The sequence below is a fragment of the Schistocerca piceifrons genome, chromosome 1 (genome assembly GCF_021461385.2).
Source record: "Schistocerca piceifrons isolate TAMUIC-IGC-003096 chromosome 1, iqSchPice1.1, whole genome shotgun sequence".
Taxonomy (NCBI): domain Eukaryota; kingdom Metazoa; phylum Arthropoda; class Insecta; order Orthoptera; family Acrididae; genus Schistocerca; species Schistocerca piceifrons.
This window is the reverse complement of record NC_060138.1, coordinates 418796424-418820546: the sequence shown is the minus strand read 5'-3', so window position 1 is coordinate 418820546 and position 24123 is coordinate 418796424. Positions and strand designations below refer to the sequence as shown.

The window sequence follows — 24123 nt, the reverse complement described above, 5'->3', positions numbered from 1 at the left end:
TGGAAAAAGCGTTCGACAAGAAAAATTCTGAAAGATGTTCAAAATTTTGAGAAAAATAGGAGTAAGTCATAGGGGAGACGGGTAATATACAGTATGTACAAGTGCCACAAAGAGTATACAACCAAGAACGAAGTGCTTGGATTAAAAATGGTGTAATACAGGGATGTAGTCTTTCGCCCGTAGTGTTCAATCTAATGTTGAAACTTAGGTATTCTGGTGCAACGTAGCTACAACAAATATCGCTATGTTTATCTGTGAAAATGGACTCGATAAGCATCCTGAGCTATTAGTAAACGGAATCTAAGCTGCATAACACTTTGTGCGTGTTGTATAAGTATCAGTTTCACTGTCATTTAAGCGCTCGACAGATCGTTCCGTGAAAAACTTAAAACACCTATCTGACTGCGTATCTGAATATGACAAACTACAGGAACCAATGAACCTGTAACAATGAATATCTAAGCTATTTGACTGCGTTTTGAATAATAATTTTCAAGTGATACTGAATCTGGCTTGTCTGAATTAAGAGTTTAGATCCGGCACACTGTAGTAACTAACGGTGTACAACCAACAGAGCATCTAAAACCATTCCGTCTCACAGTAAACATTACCATCTTCTTCTGCTGAAATCACGTATAATGTAAAGTAATGTGCATTTCCAGCAGTGTCAGAAATTAGAAACTGGGAAACGGAACTTCCACTCTGCAGCATGTGGACGCTATAGTGACACTTTCAATCACATTAAAGCAGGGTGCTGGATCTAGATACGAGTCAGTCTTTACCATTCACGTGTAAAACGTTGACAGCCCCCCTGAAAAGAAAAACGAAAAGAATTTACGTTTGATCAGTATGTAAGTCAGTTTGAAACAGTAACTTCAGTCCACAAATCCTCGATTATCTGCGATTCTAACCTTATACTTTTTTTCTGAGTCAGCAGTCTTCTGACTAGTTCGATGCGCCCCGACATGAATTTTTCTCTTGTGCCAACCTTCTCATCGAAGAGTAGCAATTGCAAACTACGTCCTCAGTTATGTGCTGTATGTATTCCAAACTCTGTCTTCCCTACGGTTGTTACCGTCTACATCTTCCTCTAGTACCATGAAGGTTATTCCCTGAAGTCTTAACAGATGTCCTATCATCCTGTCCCTTCTCATTGTCACAGTTTCCATACATTCCTTTCCTGCCCGAGTCTGCGTAGAACCTCCCCATTCCTTATCTTATCAGCCTATCTAATTCATAAAATTCGTTTGTAGCACCACATTCAAAATGCGTCGATTCTCTTCTTTTCTGGTTTCCACACAGTTGATATTTCACTGCTGTACGACGCTGCGCTCCAAACGTACATTCTCAGAAGTTTCTTCCTCAAATGAAGGAATATGTTTGATAGTACTGGACTCTTCTTGGCCAAGAATGCACATTTTGTCAGTGCTAGTTTACTTTCTCCTTGCTTCGTCGATCGTGTGTTATTTTGCATAGGTAGCAGAATTGCTTAACTTCGTCTATTTCTTAGTCACCAATTTTGATGCTAAGTTTCTCGCTGTCCTCCTGCTTCTTCGAATTACTTTCGTCTTTCTTCGATTTCCACTGAATCCATATTCTGTACTCATTAGGTTGTTAATTCGATTCAACATTCTTTTTCTTTACCTTTTGCCTAATATCCGTCGTAACATAAATTTATCTACGTATGTTAACAAATAGCATCTGGGACCGATGACCGCAGCAGTCTGGTCCCTTCAATCCCACAAACCAACCAACCAAATAGCATATGTTTTAAACTGAAAACATGACGAATTCTTCTTTTGGATATGGGCTGCTATTTTTTGACGTATCTAAACAGACTAAGCAAAAATATTTACTTTGACAGTGAAGAAAGATGCTTTACACCTCATTACTCTTTTTCAGCTTGTTAAGCATTACCATATTATATTATCAGTATATTTAAAATCACGTCCACTTTGCTTCAAGAAACACTAAAGAACCTATAATTTCCATTAAATTAATTCCGATTGCTGACGACGTCATACTGTAAATGGGCCGGCCGCGGTGGTCTCGCGGTTCTAGGCACGCAGTCCGGAACCGTGCGACTGCTACGGTCGCAGGTTCGAATCCTGCCTCGGACATGAATGTGTGTGATGTCCTTAGGTTAGTTAGGTTTAAGTAGTTCTAAGTTCTAGGGGACTGATGACCACAGCAGTTGAGTCCCATAGTGCTCAGAGCCATTTGAACTGTAAATGGAACAACGTTTCGGCACTATTTAATATGTCTTTAATCAAGGTATCTTGCACGTTTGTATCAATGTAACGTAGTCTCATGGTGGCCTCTACAACACTGACCGAAAAGCTGGTTCATATTACAACACAACACGATTAACAACCCAAAAGAATGTTACGAAAACCTGACAAAAGCCGCGGAGGCTTATGTACATACCATACATCCTGAAATTAACAAGGAAAGTATGTAAGTACATATTGTTCTGAAAACCCAATAAGTATTATCGATGCGGGAGAGAGAACATGTTTTCGATGAAATAGAAATGCAAGTTTTCAGCTGCCAAAGATAAAAATTTTCAAAACATCCGCACAAAGGTAGATGGTTCAAATGGCTACGAGCACCATGGGAGTTAACATCTGAGGTCATCAGTCCCCTAGACATAGAACTACTTAAACCTAACTAACCTAAGGACACCACACACATCCATGCCCGAGACAGGATTCGAACCTGCGACCGTAGCAGTAGCGCGGTTCCGGACTGAAGCGCCTAGAACCGCTCGGCCACAGCGGCCGGCACGAAAGGTAGAAAGAAATTTGCATTGCAATGGAAAGAACTTGCAGCGGTATGATAACGTTAATATTCGCAAACCACAGGATAGGAAGGATTGTTAAAAGGACAGCTTACTTGACTCAGAAGTTAAACAAAAACAATGAGAAAGGTGAAAAGGTCTTGTAGAGAGCGGTACAGTATCGTCCGAACTATCACATCGAAACTGAAGAAGACACAGAAGTTTTGAAAGAAGTCGTTCTCTAATTAGTATTTGTACCAGAAATATCTGAAGCAGGGAAGGAAGAGGACTAGTGCATGCAAAAAGACAATAAATATATTTCTGCAGAAAAATAAATGTTCTAGTGTTAATTACTGACAAAGAATCGAGGACGAAATTACTGAAACTCAATATTCTGTGTAAGCGATACGTTTAGCAAGAGGAAAATGCAAGAGATGAATTCAGAAGCACCTGATACGGCTCTTCAAGGAGGGTGTTGAAAATTAAGATAACGTACGACATGATGTATGATAAAGAATAGTCAAGGAATTCCACGTACTAGAGGTATGGGCAGGCTGGTGAAAGACTACTATTGAATGTGATATAGCTAATTTGCAACTGGGGGACGCGGCTGTAAATGCGGAAACTCAAACGGCAGATAGAGATTGCAATATGTGGAACTCAAACGGCACATAGAGATCACAATATGTGGAAAGACAATACTTGACATTGGACATACTAGGCCTGCAGAGCTAAACAGATCAACAGACGAATAAAAGTAGCGGTAAACAGCATCAAGGCATTCAAAGTACTGTCTACTGTAAAAAATAAGAGACAGAGAGACTGACGAAACATTTCATTGCATGTGGTAGATCAACTAATTGTGAAATGCAGCCGTGCCTGGTTAAAACCCGCCACGGTTGTACTCTTTTGCTACCTTTATTTTAACTTATTTCACTTGGCCTTTTTTTAGGTTTTGTTCAGGACTGTGTCAAATTCTATCCATTCACATAAAACAGTTAGTACGCTGTTTTTGTTGTTTTTGATATATGGCAGCCAGGTATTTAGATCTTTTGGGATTACCAGAGGACGTGCAACATAGCATAAGATCCAGTTGTTAAAGTGATGTATGTGGAAGACTCAGTAACAACACAGGTCAGAGGTTTGATTCGAACCCCTGACATTCGCTTTACGCAATAGTGACTCTCATCAAAGACATGGTTAAAAAGAGTCAGAAAGGTGACTCACCAGAAAATACAAGGTATCAATAAGCGTTGGACAGAAATCGTTAGCTGTTTCCCCCTTTGCTAAATAAATTTTCATTTATGTGTGTATGAGAGGACTACATAATTACGAGAATTCTGTATGCAAGAACGAACACCTACAGTTTTATAAGTCATAACTACTGTATCACCTTACGTCTTCTCCGTTGTCAAGCTATCTTTTTTTGCAATTGCGTAAGTCTCTTGTCACCTAATGAAGGTGTAGGAAACCAAGAGCCGTACAGTGAGAAAAAAAATGCTTCAGAATATAAAGAAAGTTTTTTCTTTAGTTGGTATGTATTAACTTTGAACGCTGGTATTATGTTTACGAGTATATTTACTGTGTAGTTAGTAAAAATAGTTTTAGGTAGAAAAGTTACTATGGGCTTGAAAATTTACTATTGCAAAATGTTGGGTGAATTAAGTGCCTAGACCATGTCACATCTGCAGTTTGTAGTATAAACGGAGTTCTGCTGAAAAGAGGAATTGATACGACATTCAGTAGAGATTGATGTGGAATCTTCGTACTCAGCGCCACAATTCGAACAGTGTTAAACAAAAATAAAATTTGGAAAATATTTGCTCAATAATAGCAACTTCGTAAAGCCATTACGGCTGTCGGTAATGCCTTTGTGGTCACCTCCATCATTTCCAGATTGATAATGGAATAAAAAGCACTTCATATATTGTCAGACTGACTGCTAAAAGACGGACGAACAGTTTCAGAATATCTTAAAGACTATAAAATATGGAGGTCTTACCAGCCCTCTGCGTTTCGGCACCCCTCTTTAGGTCGACGCTCCCAAGACTCCACTGTGTTGGCTCAGACTTCCTGCATTATCCATTTTGTATTTTTCTTTCGTCATTGCGTGTCTTTCCGTTCCTCAGCCAATCTGACCGCAAAATTTCCCCTACCGCTGCTCCCCGAGTGTGCGCACCCTCCCTTGGGATGAGCCACTGCCGCTCCAGCCCTCTGGCGGTCGATGTTAGAACTCCTCCGGAAATAGTCCCCGAGGCGCCCCTGGCGGAGACTTTGGTAACTGAGTTAGCGGGCGCGCTAGTTATCGCGTGCTTCCCATCGCTGTGGCCGCCAACGCCCCGTATTCAATTTGTGTTCCGCCTTTCGCAGGACTAGCAAACGAACTGCAACGCGCATTTCCCCGGAGTACGCTTTCCTAGTATGTCCCATTCACGAAGTAGACATCTCCAGGTATAATTCTTCGGTATACTGTAGATAAATCACGAGATGTTTACAGCTGTCATGGCCAAATTTGTTTTGGTGACAGGATTAAACAAAAAGGTTAAGGGAATTTTAAAAAATACCGCAGTGAAGGTATTTTGTTTACTTCGTAGGTCTTTTTTTCTTGTTTCCGTAGCAATTCGTAAGAGGGCCCTTGTCAACTGTATCTCTGATACATGACACATGCATAATTTCCTTGTAAGGTCTGCAAATGTGACAGTTTTTTAGAGAACGTTAAAAAATCACTGCTTTAAATAAGCTATGCGTGTCTAAGGACCAAAAAAATATTGTCGTGGAATTAATAATGAAATTCTTATTTTTTAAGGTGAAAAGGAAACTAGCTACAATTGCCCTACTTTTATTTATTTCACAGCAAACCAGTTGTCGATTTATTAGGCCATCATCAGGTAACAACTGGCTAAAAATATTTCAAAAGTGCATAATGTCTGGTCATAACAGTGGGCACGAAACATCATATCGAGAGCTCTTTACGGGAAAATTGACTGGTATTATGCAATCAACCACATTAAGATTAATTTTCTTTCACGAATTGGTAATTAATTATTTTCTTACTGAGGAACGACCTAACGAGTTGAAAACACGATTGTAGCAAACTAAGTACCTGTAGTTCAAGCGGAATTTGTGTGCATTCAACCCCTGCATATGACACTGTTCTTCTACAGAGCGACGGGAGACATCTTCATTATCTACTTAAAATTTCCAGTTGCATATGGAGGAAATGTACATCTAATTTACAGCTGCAAGAACTACGTGATAACGATGGTTTAGGGCTTTTGAAGGTGAGCATTAGATCAACAAGAAAAACAAATTCTGCCTAGGATGGTCGATAGCTGGAATATGTACGTGCCCTGCGGCATATATGCTTTCGTTTTTCAAGAACTTCAAGAGACATATCTCACGTGACATGCAAAACAAGCTGCAGGCGTGGAACTGGGTAGTTTCAGAACACCCCACTAGCTTCCTACGCCAGTCCTTGTGGCTACTATTAGTTTCCAAAATTAAATAACGATAACAGGAAAATATTTCAGATGTTCAACTGTGATTTCCTAAGGGACCAAACTGCTGAGGTCCTCGGTCCCTAGACTCACATATTACTTGAACTAACTTATGCTAAGAACAACACACACACCCATGCCCGAGGGAGGACTTGAACCTCCGGCGGAAGAGGCGGCGTAAACCGTGTCATGGCGCCTCTAACCGCGTGGCCACACCGCGCCGCAGGAAAATATTTCCTTGACATCACAACCATAATTTTTCATGCAGAGAATTCTCTTCAAATTCTATATGTTGTTCTGTAACACAGACCGTAAACATATTGTTAGGAAACATGACAGCGGTAGGAGATTACCGTGCTAAATTCTGATCAGGTTAATCAGTTTTGCATTTCGCGGAAACTGTGTACTTCGCTCCTCCAGAAAATATAGTCCCGATATACTGGTTGTTGCGAAGGGAATGCTAGACCTTTCAGGAAATAGTGAATTCAACAATTTAGAGTCACAAGATCGTATGGATTTGCATTCAGATCGTAGTGGGTGCGAAGATACATGACGCGAACACGTCAGATGCGCACATGTCTCAAACAGACGACCAGCACACGGGGTTCTGATGCCATAATCGAAAGAGGTTGGTTGGTTGGTTTGTGGGATGAAAGGGACCAGACTGCGATGGTCATCGGTCCCAATCGAAAGAGGCCACAGTTTCCAGCGTAAGCTGCAATACAAATATTGAAAACAGCAACGCACATCCTCAAATTTCTTCATGTGTCGGCTTGAAATTTGTTGGCGCGTTTTCTACTGGAAATTCTCTTGACGCGTACTGCTTCAAAGTATGTGGACAGATTTCGGAGACTGATAATGTTCTCAAACATCTTCAGAACGTGCAAATGAGCAGAATGTAGATCACGCAGGTGGCATTTTGCAGTCAACTACATGTAGCGCTAGGAAAATCACAAGGAGAAATTCGACACAAACAGGTGGTCCACACAAAAGCAGAACTTCTCCACAATGGGAAAAAATTTCCTTCTATATCGATTGCTTCTGCAGTTAACATGAAGGACACATACGAGAATTTTAAACTGCTATTCACACATATCCAACATGATAAATACAAATAGCATATATGTGGAGATCCTCCAGCTTATTGCAGTTCTGCTCGGCCTGCAGCTAGGGTACACAAAATACTACTGTTTCATACTGGTTCTGCGCCCGCTACAGGACATGATAATTTCCTTACGGTAACCCCAGTCCCCTCGAGGGTTGTGGATCCTACCACTCTCTGGTGGTTAACATAATAACAGATGAAACACAATACCGAAAACTCGCCCAGAGTGTGGGAACTCGTGAAACATTTTTTGTGGGAAGATCAGTGCATTCACGTCAGACAGAAGAAACGGCAGTCATGCAGTAAGAAATGTGAAATGGGTGGTGCAGGCGTAAAGGAATATGAACTCTATTGCGAGTCCGACTCCGTGCCCTTATGAGTCATTTTTAGCTCTCTGTTATTTTAAGCACTAGCCGAAATACAGTTTACTGTATACTAATTAATTTATGCTTCTGATGTGGGTATTTTCTTTTAGTAATCTTTAAAAAATGACAATCACGCGGCCCCTTGTATTGTTATTAACCTTACATGATGAGATAAAGACGATACCAGGCACAAAAGCCCATATTTCAGTAATTTCGTCAATCTGGAATTTCAGCTAGTAACTGTAGTATCATTTCGACAGCTTCAGTGGAGTAAGGTATCCGGAATGTTTAAGAGATTGGAAGTAAGGCAACCAGATTGAGGAAATATATAGATTACTAACAATATGTGAATTGTATGAAAGGAATAAACCAAGAGATATGGATGTAAACCAGCGATATAGTTTGTCCTCATTGCTTTTTAAACAGTGATGAAAGTGAAAACTTGAGAATAAAAAAATAAAACAAGAAACAAACAAAAAGAGGAATAACGGGAAGCAAGAAAGCTTTCTTTAACGAATTAAGGTCATGAATAATTGAATGAGATAAATTTACTTACTTAATATGGTTGTCTCTCTGGAAACCTACCCTCCTAAGAGTCTGAATCAGGTCGTATAGTACATTCCTAACATTAAAAATTCTTTGAAACTTTTAACTGTAATAATGCAATAATGAAGATATTAATTTATGCCATATTATATAACAATAAGTATATTTAAATATAGTTATTAAATAGAGAAAATAAGTACGAAATTAAAAGCAGTACGGAAACAAAAAATTAAAATGAATGTATTTGATTTTATGAAGTTTTATCTTGCCTCCCTTCGGTTTGCTGGTACTTCGGTGTGTCTTCGTAGTTTGCCTGCACCGAGTCAGAAAAATAACCTACACTGACGGAGACGTGCATTCGTTTGCAAATATTATTTTCACACAGACTGTGTTATTCTATATTCTGTGCAGCTGTCCGGTTAGTATGTGGCACTGTTTCCATCCATAATGTATTTGGCTCTACTTATGTAACGTCAAACATTTAATATTGTAATTATAATTAAGTATCCACTTTTTCTCGACATTACGTCATTTAATCAGAATTTTTTGAAGAGGAACTGGCTATCCTGTTATTAGACACTAATGTGTTTATATTATTTAAAATTCCTTTATTTTGCCGTTTAGCTGCACATTTATGGGATGGATCTATAGTAGGATGATGGCCACGCTACCTGTGGGAGGGCCTATTGAACATCGTGAAAGATAAATAAAAACTTTGAGCGTGGTTATAAAATGTACCCCAGGATAGTATGTGCAACCACGTTGAAGAAATACCGTTGTAAAAAGCAAAAACATTCTATTTATGGGCGTAAGAAGTGCGAAATTGTGAGAAAATTAGGGATAAGTTTTTGGAAAAGACGGTAATATACACTATGTACAAGAAACAAGAGGGAACAATAAGACTGGAAGATCAAGGGCGAAGTGCTCAGATTACAAAGGGTGTAAGGCAGGGATATAATCTTTCGATGCTACTGGTGAATCTGTACACAGAGGAAGCAGTGACGGAAGTAAAAGAAAGGTTCAGGAGTGGTATTAAAATTCAGGTTGAAAGGATATCAGTGTTAAGATTCGCTGATGATATTCCTACCCTCAGTAAAAATGAAGAATTCCAGGATCTGCTGATTGGAATGAACAGCCTAATGAGTGTAGAAAGGGAATTGAGGGTAAACCAGGAAAAGTAAAAGGTAATGAGATACGGCAGAAATTAGAATAGCGAGAAACTTAACATCAAAACTGGTGATCTCGAAGCAGACGAAGTTAAGCAATTCTGCTACATAGAGAGCAAAATAATACATAACGGACGGAGTAAGGAGGACATGAAAAGCAGAATAGCACTGGGAAAAAATGCATTCTTAGCCAAGAGATGTCTAGTATTGTTAAACATACGCCTTAATTTGACGAAGAAATTTCTGAGCATGGACGTTTGGAAGGCAGCATTGTACGGTAGTGAAGCATGAACTGTGATAAAACCAGAACGGAAGAGGGGCGACGCGTTTTAGATGTGGTGCTACAAATGAATGTTGAAAATTAGGTCGACTAATAAGGTAAGGAATGAGAAGGTTTTCCCCAGAATCGGCGAGGAATGGAAAATATGGAAAACAATGACAAGAATAATGAACAGGATTGTAGGGCATCTGTTAAGACAGCAGGGAATGACTTTCGTGATACTAGAGTGAGCTGTAGAGGGTAAGAATTGTAAAGAAAGAGATTGGAATATATCCAGTGAATGTTTGAGGATGTAGGCTTAAGTACTACTCTGCGATAAAGAGACTAGTACTGGAAAGGCTGGTACAGGAGGCGGGGCGCGTCAAATAAGTCAGAAGGCTGATGATTCAGCAACAGCAAAAAGTCATTCTTCACTCAAGTTTCTGTCTTCATTCATTTAGGAGAAATCAGATAAATCTTTCGAAAACATATGTAATTATAATACTGGTTGGAGCTTTTGCTCTTAGAACTGTATAATTCTAAATACAAGATGTAGTAATTATATGAGACCACACTGACGGAAGAAATTACACCTTATTGCGCGCGTCTTACTTTTTTCCTCCAAGATATGGCTTTTTTACACTCTGTAACATACAGTAGGGAGAAAACCCGCCAGGGTAGCCGAGAGCGCTAATGCGCTGCTTCCCGGACTCGGGTAGGCGCGCCGGCCCCGGATCGAATCCGTCTGGCGGATTAACGAAGAGGGTCGGTATGCCGGCCAGCCTGGATGTGGTTTTTAGGCGGTTTTTCACATCCCGCTACGTGAATACCGGGCTGGTACCCAAGTTCCGCCTCAGTTACACGACTCACATACGTTTGAAAACGTTCGCACTATTTCATGACTTACACTAGACACAGACAGCTGGGGTACACTACTTCCGCCCCAGGGGGTTTGGGGTGGCGCCAGGAAGGGCATCCGGCCACCCTCTGAAATTAACACTGCCAAATCTACATCTACATTTATACTCCGCAAGCCACCCAACGGTGTGTGGCGGAGGGCAGTTTACGTGCCAGTGTCATTACTTCCCTTTTCGGTTCCAGTCGCGTATGGTTCGCGGGAAGAACGACTGTCTGAAAGCCTCCGTGCGCGCTGGAATCTCTCTAATTTTACATTCGTGATCTCCTCGGGAGGTATAAGTAGGGGGAAGCAATATATTCGATACCTCATCCAGAAACTCACCCTCTCGAAACCTGGCGAGCAAGCTACACCGCGATGCAGAGCGCCTCTCTTGCAGAGTTTGCCACTTGAGTTTGTTAAACATCTCCGTAACGCTATCACGGTTACCAAATAACCCTGTGACGAAACGCGCCGCTCTTCTTTGGATCTTCTCTATCTCCTCTGTCAACCCGATCTGGTAAGGATCCCACACTGATGAGCAATACTCAAGTATAGGTCGAACGAGTGTTTTGTAAGCCACCTCCTTTGTTGATGGACTACATTTTCTAAGGACTCTCCCAATGAATCTCAACCTGGTACCCGCCTTACCAACAATTAATTTTATATGATCATTCCACTTCAAATCGTTCCGCACGCATACTCCCAGATATTTTACGGAAGTAACTGCTACCAGTGTTTGTTCCGCTATCATATAATCATACAATAAAGGATCCTTCTTTCTATGTATTCGCAATACATTACATTTGTCTATGTTAAGGGTCAGTTGCCACTCCCTGCACCAATTGCCTATCCGCTGCAGATCTTCCTGCATTTCGCTACAATTTTCTAATGCTGCAACTTCTCTGTATACCACAGCATCATCCGCGAAAAGCCGCATGGGACTTCCGACACTATCTACTAGGTCATTTATATATATTGTGAAAAGCAATGGTCCCATAACACTCCCCTGTGGCACGCCAGAGGTTACTTTAACGTCTGTAGACGTAGCTTCTGGGTTTCCAAAAACGACATGATACTCGAGCAAAAAACATGTTCTAAAATTCTACAACAGATCGACGTCAGAGATATAGGTCTATAGTTTTGCGCATCTGCTCGACGACCCTTCTTGAAGACTGGGACTACCTGTGCTCTTTTCCAATGATTTGGAACCTTCCGTTCCTCTAGAGACTTGCGGCACATGGCTGTTAGAAGAGGGGCAAGTTCTTTCGCGTACTCTGTGTAGAATCGAATTGGTATCCCGTCAGGTCCAGTGGACTTTCCTCTGTTGAGTGATTCCAGTTGCTTTTCTATTCCTTGGACACTTATTTCGATGTAAGCCATTTTTTCGTTTGTGCGAGGATTTAGAGAAGGAACTGCAGTGCGGTCTTCCTCTGTGAAACAGCTTTAGAAAAAGGTGTTTAGTATTTCAGCTTTACGCGTGTCATCCTCTGTTTCAATGCCATCATCATCGCAGAGTGTCTGGATATGCTGTTTCGAGCCACCTACTGATTAAACGTAAGACCAGAACTTCCTAGGATTTTGTGTCAAGTCGATACATAGAATTTTACTTTCGAATTCACTGAACGCTTCACGCATAGCCCTCCTTACGCTAACTTTGACATCGTTTAGCATCTGTTTGTCTGCGTTTAAACTTGGAGTGAAGCTCTCTTTGCTTTCGCAGTAGTTTCCTGACTTTGTTGTTGAACCACGGTGGATGTTTCCCGTCCCTCACAGTTTTACTCGGCAGATACCTGTCTAAAACGCATTTAACGAATGCCTTAAATTTTTTCCATAAACACTCAACATTGTCAGTGTCGCAACAGAAATTTTCGTTTTGATCTGTTAGGTAGTCTGGAATCTGCCTTCTATTACTCTTTATATTCCTATGAACTTCCATATTCAGGGATGCTGCAACGGCCTTATGATCACTGATTCCATGTTCTGCACTTACAGAGTCGAAAAGTTCGGGTCTGTTTGTTATCAGTAGGTCCAAGATGTTATCTCCACGAGTCGGTTCTCTGTTTAATTGCTCGAGGTAATTTTTCGGATAGTGCACTTAGTATAATGTCACTCGATGCTCTGTCCCTACCACCCGTCCTAAACATCTGAGTGTCTCAGTCTATATCTGGCAAATTGAAATCTCCACCTAAGACTATAACATGCCGAGAAAATTTATGTGAAATGTATTCCAAATTTTCTCTCAGTTGTTCTGCCACTAATGCTGCTGAGTCGGGAGGTCGGTAAAAGGAGCCAATTATTAACCTAGCTCGGTTGTTGAGTGTAACCTCCACCCATAATAATTCACAGGAACTATTCACTTCTACTTCACTACAGGATAAACTACTACTAACAGCGAGAAACACGCCACCACCGGTTGCATGCAATCTATCCTTTCTAAACACCGTCTGTGCCTTTGTAAAAATTTCTGCAGAATTTATCTCTGGCTTCAGCCAGCTTTCTGTACCTATAACGATTTCAGCTTCGGTACTTTCTATCAGCGCTTGAAGTTCCGGTACTTTGCCAATGCAGCTCCGACAGTTTACAGTTACAATACCGATTGTCATAACAAAGCCGACCCCGCGTTGGAGCGGGACAGAGGACCGAGAAAGAAAGAAAGAAAGAAAGAAAGAAATCATACGGTAGGGAGAAAAGGAGGTCCCCATCGAAAAAGTCGGAATAGTGCTGACTTATCAAACAGGTAGTCATCGTATCTCTTTTTGGAGATGGAAGTCTTTAAACGAGTTACTATTTCCACAAGACCGCTCTGTCGACCCACGTGGATCAGTACGATAGGGAGCGGTGGGGTGGGGAGAGGACAGGGAGATAGGAGCGAGGCACGCACGCACGCCGTTGGCGAGCGGTCTTGCCAGTAATTGAGGCCCGGCCGGCCGCTAAATCTGGACGAGTAATGGAATTAGGCGGCGCTCGTCGTCGCCTATTAACACGGCACGCGCTGCGCGGCCGGCGGCCACCAGGGGCGGCGCCGGGACCGGACGGGCCGCGCAAATTAGTTGTAAGAGGTGGGCGGCGGCAGCGGCGGCGGCTTTAATAAGTGATTGAGAGGCGGGAGGCGGCGCCGCGTGCGGCTGACACCCGCGGCGGCCCGCTAATTGGATCGGTCAGCGGCAGCGCGCCTGCCCTGTCCTCCCACTGTCCCCCGGCTCACGTGACAGGTAACAGCGTCTCCACGGTGAGCCGTCAGCAGTACGTCTGCGTAACAGCACTTACCGAAATGGAAATAAAAGACTGCACGTCTGATTTCGAAAATACACTGTCAAGGCAGCTTATCATTATCATCGCCCCCATTTATTTAATTTTATTTATTTTGACAGAGCACAGTGTAGAAAGAACACTCCATGGATTGTCTGCACGTAAACCTTGGTCAGGAGGCTGATTGTGCGTGCAGAGGGAACTTAGAAAACATACTCACATATTGCGACCGTCTACACACACAAACACACACACACACACAAACATACAGAGAGAGAGAGAGAACGACAAAATACTACCAATAAATTCCATAGTTCTAAGACAGTTTTTGTTGTTCAATGATTGATATTCTTATCCATGTTACCAGTGAGTTCAACACGCATGTAAGAACACGACAACCAATATAAATCAGTGTTGGCGTTCGTATACTCAATGACAACTGTTTTAATACCGTTAGCTCTTTCCAAAACGCAGGCTACACGACTCGCCTAACTGACCACGGGCTCTGAATAGGAAAGAGTGACAACGGCCGAAATCCTGGAAAAATAAAGCAGTTGTATTCCAGTCATCTTTTGGATATTGTAGCTGCTCTTATTTTCGTACTTTCTAAGAAAAGCTGGAGAGAACTTCCGGCTAATGCAAGACACCTGTTATTAGGTTTGTTGTTACCCGAACATGTGTCTACACTTTATATGATATCTTCAGTGGGACTTTTTGTTTATTTTCTCTCACGTGACACCAGCTATGTGCTCTACACCACGTCTTTTTTCTATGCTGTGGTCTTTCTTCCCTTGTTCATGACGTGCCAAAATGTTTCATTCCATATTGTTGGTTTTTGCTGTCACACCCGCGTTTGATATAATTTATCGGCATAAAGTCTTTACCGCCATTTCACGTGATGTTAGCAACAGCACTCCGTTTTCAGGCCACAAGTGGCCCATCGAGGCCATCCGACCGCCGTGTCATCCTCACTGAGGATGCAGATAGGAGGGGCAAGTGGTCAGCACACCGCTCTCCAGGTCGTTATGATGGTTTTCTTTGACCGGAGCCGCTACTATTCGGTCGAGTAGCTTCTCAGTTGGCATCACGAGGCTGAGTGCACCCCGAAAAATGGCAACAGCTCATGGCGGCCCGGATGGTCACCCATCCAAGTGCCGGACATGCCCGACAGCGATTAACTTCGGTGATCTGACGGGAACCGGTGTATCCACTGCGGCAAGGCCGTTGCCCACGTGATGTTGCATGACGAAAAAACAATGACAAGCTGTAGAATGCATGGTAGATGTAAAACTACCAGCATACACAACTAATAGCGTCATATGTGAAAGAAAATAAACAAAAAATCCATTGAAGGTAGCATATAAAATGCTGCGGCATGTTTTTGTAAAACCAAAACAAATAAAAGGGCGTCTTATACAGATTCCCTGTTATTCTTCTGTACTATTGATCTGTTGTCCAGGTTGAAGTTTCGACAGTACTGAATAGCGAGGTCTTTTTGCCCGAAGGTTTTTGTAAGGGTCCCCAGTGCTACGGGATTGCATCTGATAGATATTTCTGCTACAAGGCACCTATATCAGACATCTGGTTAACGAAAGCATATTCTTCCAGCACCAGATGCAAGAAATTTACCGACACTTGACGTTCAGCAAGCGCTAGAAGTCCAGCATAATAGGCACATGAATTAGCAATATTATCTCGATGCAGGGCGCTAGACGGTAGATCAATAGCCGGTTTCAATGAATAATTGATTTCGAAACTCCGCTTTCAATTAACAAGGAGGCAGTAACGACGTTCAAGGTTGTTGTGTAAACTCAGATCTAACAGAAGAGCCCCCGCATGACTGAAACATATCACTCGAACTAATCAATTGATAACTGCTCACGAGTACTGCAAATTTCGTGCATTGATAACAGATTATTCAGTACGTTCACATTGCCATAAAATATGTTCAGGATCTGTCGTTTGATATGACGATTCCCTTAAAGTTTTTTAGATAAAATAAACGTTATTAACATTCTGTACATTTAGACTTCCTTTCTCCATGTTCATAGTCACTCTGGCGAGGAACACATTTCTCCCAGCAAGAGACCAGTTTATTGTTACCATCACTATAGAATGTTAGACTTCGTTTATGCAACCACAACCTCTTCCCTACTTGCACCGCTTCATCACTATAAAAGCGAAGTCTTCGTAGGTGTTTTTTAAGTTCTGGAAGCAGATGAAAATCAGATGGGACCAACTCGGGACTCTATGGAGGATGATCGATGACAGTGAACTCTAGTCGCCCTATTGCTGCAGATTTCGAAGCGCTCGTACGTGGTCTGTCAGTGGCATGCTAAAGGAAGGTGCTCCATGTCTGGACGAACTCTTTGAATTAGAAACGTGATTAGAGCACGCTGTTTCTCACTCACCGACTTTGTTACGTTACATACCGCTACGTTACACGCTACAAATCGGAGCACTCTAGTGGCAGAGAGCTACAAATATGTAGAAACGAAGAATAAATATGTAGAATGTTAAAATACGTTTGTACTACTTAAAAAGCTTTAAGAGTTTTCACATAAAAAATCCGGAGGTTTAGAAATCTGAACGAGGTGTCAAAGTCGTTAAGATATGGACTGATATTTGCGAGTAGTGGTTCCCTAAATGTTGGGTTATTCTTTCAACAAGGACGTAGTTCATTCCTTCCCTTATCTTTCCCATCAGAACTAATGGTCCGTCTCTGCTAAGGAAACGGCGAAACCTAATTTTTATGTCTTTTCTTTGTTCCGTCATTTTGAGTTAGAATCATCTAGAACCTCTTCAGTAATCGAAATTATCTCTTATACTCGTTATTCCGTATTTACTAGGTTTGTCAAGTGCATACTGTTCTTCAGAATTCCAATTTATTCTTTATCGAGGGCGTGTAAATCGAGTAATTTACGTAGAAAGAAGTTATTAACTTGGCAATGAACATTATACTTCGAAGGGGGCATACCATCCTATGAGAACAGATGAAGAAAAAGAGTTCAAGGAGGTTAGTGTAGAGTTTAATGTTATGTCGACGTCGAGGATATGAGAGAAGGAGCGCTTGTTCAGTTGGACAAAGAACGACGAGAGGCTGAGCACTGGTCTAATAAACCACCAGAGTATTCGGCTGAATTGAATTAAAGAAGCCACGAGGAAAACGTGATTCAGTGTTACCGAATGAATGTATGAACCGGTTTTCCTAGATATGTGTCCGCTGTTTTAACCATTGCACCCTCTTCCTCAGTCTATAAGAGATCGCTAGACGATCAAAGGAATTGCAGAAAGACTTGGACAAGATTTTCACATAGTGAAATGAATTGCAGCTCTCTTTAAATGTGGATAATTGCAAGGTAACGCACGTGACAAAAAGAAAGAACCGTGCAGTGTATGATTACAAGATTAGCGCTGAATATCTTGAGCACCCCACATCTATAAGTGTTTAGGGGACACTCAAATTTGTAAGGAAAAATGCAGACATCTGTAAATAAAATCACGTACTAGACGCCAGTGTGACCAGATGTACTGTTCTAGTGTTTGAAGTATCAAGTGGGCCTGACAACAGACTATCAAGATGTGTTACAGGGATAGTAACTGGCCGGTGTTACACATTCGAAAGCCCAATAGAAATATTCGAAGAACTTAAATGGTGGGAAGAGAGACAAACCAGTTCTCTTGAAACCCCCTGGATAGATTTACAGAACATTTACTCGATGAAGACAGTTTGACAGACTGGCACCACGCTGTGTCTTGCGTATGGACCACGAGAATGAGATAAGAGAATTTAGAGCGAAAATCGTTCTGGTACCTCTGACAGTGGACCTCTTCTACTGAAAGCCGTTTGCGTTCTATATTTTGTAAGAGGTAGTATGCTTTCCATATTTTGTAAGAGACAGTAAAGGAAGAAAAAAAAGAGTCAAGTAAAGATGCGTTTTAAAGTGCGTACTTTAAGAGTTATGAGCTTGTCTTCAGTAGAAGAGATGTGCGTCTCAGTAGCAAAGGTGAACAACTGCTCATAGTTCTCAACGGACGCACTTAGTGGCGCATGTTTACTGGAAGTTTTTTCTTGTGTTGGTCCATAATACCTCTTCCCAAAATACGGAAAGCAAAGAAGTAGAACAGGTCCACTGTCAGAGCTATCAGAACGATTTTCGCTTATAGCTTTCGACTGTATTGTTCCGGACAAGAGTCCCTTACTTCAAATCGATGTAAACCAGAACATTATGACCACCTACCTAATAGCTGGTATGTTCACCTTTGGTATGGATAATAGCGGCGACCCATCGTGGCATGGAAGCAATGAGGCTTTCGTTGATTGCTGGAGGGAGTTGGCACTATTTTTCCACGTAGATGTCACCTAATTCCCGTATATCCCGGGGAGGAGGCGATGAGCTCTGACGTAACGTTCAGTCACATCCCAGATGTTGTTGATCAGTTTCAGAAATGGCGAGTTGGGCAGCCCAGCACATTAACTAGCACTCGCCACTGGGTTCTTCGAACCACTCCATCACATTCCTGGCCTTGTGACATGGAGCGCCGGCCGCAGTGGCCGAGCGGTTCTAGGCGCTACAGTCTGGAACCGCGCGACTGCTAAAGTCGCAGGTTCGAATCGGGCATGGATGTGTGTGATGTCCTTAGGTTAGTTAGGTTTAAGTAGTTCTAAGTTATAGGGGACAGATGACCACAGCAGGTAAGTCCCATAGTGCTCAGAGCCAAGCCATTTGACATGGAGCGTTGTCTTGTTGAAAAATGCCACTGCCATCGGGAAACTTGATCGTTATGAAGGGGTGTACGTGGTCTGCAACCGCCGTCATAGTGCCTTGCGCGAGCTCTACTGGACCCATGGATGCTCACGTGAATGTTCCTCAGAGCAGAATGGATCCGCTGCCATCTTGCCTTCGTACCGCAGCACGGGTGTCAAGGAGCTGTTCTCTTGTAAGACGACGTATTCGCGTTGTACCATCGGAATATTGAAGAAGGTATCGGGATCCATTAGATCATGCAACGCTCTACCATTGCCCCAACGTCCAGTGTCGATGGTCACGTGCCCATTTCTCTGGTAGTTACCGATGTCATGATGTTAATCATGATGTTAACATTGACACAAGCCTGAGTCGCCGGCTGTGGAGGCCCATCGTTAGAAGTATTCGGGGCACTGTGTGTTCAGATACACTTGTATTCTGCCCAGTGTTAAAGTCTGACGTTAGTTCTGCCAGTTAGCCGCCTGTCCTGTTTTACCAGTCTGCCCAGCCTATGACGCCCGACCTCTGTAATGAGGGGTACCCGCCCAATCCCAAATCCTACGACGTCTGGAATTGGTTTCATCTTAGTTTCGCCTCGTGTTGAAGACACTCATCACAGCATTCCTCGAACACCCAAGTCGAGCCGTTCCCGAAATGCTCGTGCCTAGCCTCCGGGCCATCACACCATCACAATATTCAGTCGTTCAAACTAAGATAGATCGCGCCCCTTCCCCATTCTACTCTCAGATAGCACGCCCACTGAAACTACATGCACCGTGCGTGTGTCCGACTGGCAGTCATTCCTCGCCAAGTGACGGTGCTATTGCCTGGACGGGTTTATATCTATAATAGATCGGTAGTCATAATTTTCTGGCTAATCAGCTTATTTACCCTTCTCTATTATCCTTGAATGTTTGAAACATCAGCAGGGGAATGATCTTGTACGTAGATACATTGGGTGTAAGCGATTATTGTTTCAACATATCACATTGGTGTAGAGGAAGTCGCGACAAACAATTTGATATAGAACATTTGCGCTCCACCAACTAGGAAAACCAGCTCAAACTGGCCTACAAAACCATCAAAGCCACAGCGCATGCGCGTCGCGCGATATTTCTACTATTTTCTCGCTATCTTTGCGCCAACTATTAGTGCTAGAGAAAAATATGTATAAGACCTTTTTTCGTAGGAATTTAAATATAATTAAATTTTGTGGTGGGATACGTTTTCGATAGAGGTCATTGTTATTGAAGGAAAACTTACAAAAGTGATCTTCAAACGCATATGCATCCGCCTCCGGTCGGGATTTTTAGCATGTTGTTCACGGCACTCTCACCTAGCACAGTACAAAAGTTTGCTTCTAGACGAATTATTTCCCATATTACAAATTTATAGGTCATCAGTGACAGAGATATTACGTCACAGGCACAGTTGTGCACTTACAAATTGTAAAATTGACGTTTGTGTAAATTTTTGTTCAGCTTTATGAATTTAACAGCATTAAATTAACTCTTAAATCGTTTCGATCGTCTGGCCTTCTTGCTACAAAACTGGTGTGCTTGTAAGGGTTAAGTTTAGGTAGAACTGTAAACGTAATTAGTTTTTCGCATAACGTTTATAAAAGACTTTCTTTCATTGCTCTCACCACAAATTTTATACTGACAAAGTTAACGAAATGGGCGACTAAACCGGTTGCGTAGCCGGCCGCTGTGGGCGAGCGGTTCTAGGCGCATCAGTCCGGAACCGCGCTGTCGCTGCGGTCGCAGGTTCGAATCCTGTCTCGTGCATGGATGTGTGTGATGTCCTTGGTTAGTTAGGTGTAAGTAGTTATAAGTCTTGGGGACTGATGACCTCAGATGTTAAGTCCTATAGTGCTTAGAACCATTTGAACCATTTTGAACCGGTTGCGTAATAGTCCAGTCAATGAAGATCAACAAATGTCGAATATGGCAAATAATTCGTGTAGTCACAAATTTATGTACAGTGGTAGGAGAAAGTGTCATGAACAACATACTACAAGTCCTGATTGGTGGGGCCGGCCTGTGTGGCCGTGCGGTTCTAGGCGCTTCAGTCTGGAACCGCGTGACCGCTACGGTCGCAGGTTCGAATCCTGTCTCGGGCATGGATGTGTGTGATGTCCTTAGGTTAGTTAGGTTTAAGTAGTTCTAAGTTCTAGGGGACTGATGACCATAGTTGTTAAGTCCCATAGTGCTCAGAGGCATTTGAACCTGATTGGTGGGAGCGGCTGTGAGGATGTGTTTGAAGGTCACTTTTGTAAGTTACTCTTGAATAATACATTAACAGCAGCCTCTATCGAAAACATTTCGCACTACAGAATGAAACTAAATTAAATTTCCTACAAAAAAGGTCCTAGTCATTATTTTTTCTAGGGCTAGTAGTATGCGCAAATAGAGCAGGAGAATATCGAAATTTTTTTTTGGTACGGAGGTTTAGGACAGTTTCCCATCTTGATGGACGACAAGTGCACAGTATCGAATTGCTTGACTCGATATCCTCTATACCACTGTAATACATTGTAAACAGTTATCGCTTACACCCTCTATGTATAGATGTATATACAGGTCCATAAGAGATTGAAGTGCCGAGAGTTAGCGAAACCGTAGAAGTATTTCCTTAATTACCGCTGACGATGTCTTCGAAAGCTACGCCATGCCCCCCCCCCCCCCCCTCCCCAAGTAACATCAGATAAGATTTTTCTTTTCCAGACCCCCAACGTGAACGGGACTTGAAGCTAGTGGCCAAAAATAAACCGAAAACTCTCCATCTCGAATGCAGACGCCTTCTGCGAAACAGCAGAGTTCATCATCTTCTCCTCAATAAGCATCACCTCTGTGAGCCGCCCCACCAGCACGACGCAGTGGTATTTTGTCGCTCTGGGTTGACTGTCGCAGATCTGCCGCCGCCGACCACGGCAGACAAGGCGAGCGAAGCAGACCTCATTAGCCTGGCCGCAACTTAGGCGGTGCGTTCAGAGGATCGGACAGCCACCGGGGGTATGTGTGGCATAATTACTGGCGGCTGCCTTTGAGCAGCCACTGGCAGACAATGCGACACTGCCAACTCGCCTAACAAGCCTCCCCAATATGCAAACACGGACACAGACGAACCGCCCACACCCTGTAGGAATGCCGAGGGGAAGGCCTGCAGAGCAGACGACGAAGGTGCCTCCTCCTCTTCCTCCCAAGTTACTGCCAAGGTTCACCACAACGTCTAGCAAAATCAAGAAGATGCAAATTGCTGGCGAGGCTATTTGTCATTACTGCCTAACATACACTAATGGGCGAAAACATTATGACCACTGATCATTTCATGACTGAATGCCTGCTGGTGACGTTACAGAAATGTGACGCCGTAAGGAAAGTATAGAAGCGAAACAGATATGAGCGGGGAAACATTCTAACGGATCGCACGTTGGGAAAGCCACTAAGACGAGCGAAACTGACAAAGAACAGATTGTTGTTACTATACTGTATCTCCCACGGGGAGATGCTTGATAAGAAGTACTAAGACACAAGTAAACAAGACCAAGGGTTTATTACAACCACACTAACAGGCATACTCCTGAAATACACAGTGAACAAACGTAGTTGGGCGTAAAGACTATACCACTGATAATCCACAACGACGGGAGTTGAGGGTTCGACGTAGTTGGCCAACAATTACTTCTCGGGGTATCGCTGGAAAGTCGTAGGTCTCGCTGTGGTGGCTTGCGACCGTGCTCTGATTATGGGTTGCTAAGAGCCGGCCCATGAATCAGTTCAGAACTCCAGTGGAGCGAACTGCCGACGTGTTGGCTTGCTCCGCCCTGTATAGCGGAGACGTGAACAAATTCGTAGCGATCCAGTTCCGCACACTCTGGCATTGCGGAGGAAATACGACTCAGGCTCGGAGGACATCTGGTGGCGCGTGTTCCGCCGTCTGTCGTCCTTGTGATCGACGTAGTCCGAGGAGGCGACGCCTTGTACATATGCAAGCCCGCAATGCTTCAGTGTCTGAGGGTTTCCCGCTCCTGTAGGCAAATAGCGGGTACATGGTAGTTATGGCCTGGTGCATGAGAACGAGCATATCGGAAATAGCGAAGTTGACTGTTGGTATGCTACTGTCATTAGCATCTGTGGAAAGAGGTTATAAGACGATGAAGCCACGAGTAGGCGGTGAAGTGCTTATCACCCTGTGATGTAAAATAGGTGGCGATCTGTGGCAGATATAACGACAGAGCACAACGCTGGTGCAAGTACGTTTCGGAGTACTTCGTTCAGCGTACATTGTTGAACAGGGCCCTCTGCATCAGACGACCCTTACGTGTTCCCATCGATATCGTCCATTACGATAGCAGTGGGTGTGGATCTTCGAGACTGGACCGTCAGTCAGTGGAAACATGTCACCTGGTCGGATAAATCACGTTTCTTGTTGAACCAGGCTGATGGTCATGTACACATACGCTGTTACCCAGGCGAATGGCTGGTTGAAACTGCGCCCCGAACGCAGGCTGATGGGGGCCCGTTTTATTCTGTGGGATACACTCACTTGGGTTTCCATGTAGCGTGTGTTAGTAACCGAAGGCACCATGACAGCTATGGACTACGTGCACATTGTTACGGACCGCCTGCATCCCTTCATGACTGACGTCTTCCCCGTAAGAATGGGAAAGAACGACTAGTTAAAATTTATAGCGGTGTTTTAGTTCCGAATGATCGGTATTTTTCGGTATTTCTTTGGTCTCTGTTTTAACAGGTGTTTTTTTTATTTTTTGCTAAAAACCGATTAAAAAACTGAAATATCTATTAGCCATACCAGCAGTGCCAAAATCTTTCGTTTTCAAATAAACTCTTTTCAAAAAAGAAATAATTTTTATTCGTAAAACTTTCATTGTTTTGAAATATTGTGTTATTATAGAAAATGGGAAAAGCGATCAGTACTGTTTTATTGACAATGCCGACAGAAACGAGCAACAAAAAAAAATGGTTGAAATTCCTCTGAGCACTATGGGACTTAACATCTGAGGTCATCAGTCCCCTAGAACTTAGAACTACTTAAACCTAACTAACCTAAGGACATCACAAACATCCATGCCCCAGGCAGGATTCGAACCTGCGACCGTAGCAGTCGCGAGGTTCCGGACTAAAGCTCCTAGAACCGCTCGGCCACCGCGGCCGGCAAATCGAGCAACAAACACATGGCATAAGAACTGGTACAGTACTACTGGGATAATGATGGCCCTGTCGCCGCGTGTCGTGGCTTAAGGTACCTCTGTACGTGCAGTGTGCATCACTTGACTCCACCTGGTCTACAGGGTAATTTCTCGCTGTCGTCGCCGCACATCCATTGTACTGCAGAACTCCACCAAACCTAGTCTGGAAATAACTTTACGAAGTGACGTAGCAATGTAGTACAGTGCTTCATTTCCTTTTCAAGATTAATCTGTCTGCCATTTCTGTGAGATAATAGAAGAGGAAGGAAATTTCCTATTAGTAATAAATTAAACACTTA

At 42.9% G+C, this 24123-nt stretch overlaps 1 protein-coding gene and 1 pseudogene across 1 annotated transcript in view; one reads left to right on the top strand and one right to left on the bottom strand.

Moving 5' to 3' along the window:
* LOC124731761 overlaps window positions 1–24123 on the top strand; it is a 764200-nt gene that overhangs the window by 551266 nt on the left and 188811 nt on the right. The window lies entirely within an intron of this gene.
* Window positions 14976–15093, bottom strand: LOC124726134 (annotated as a pseudogene).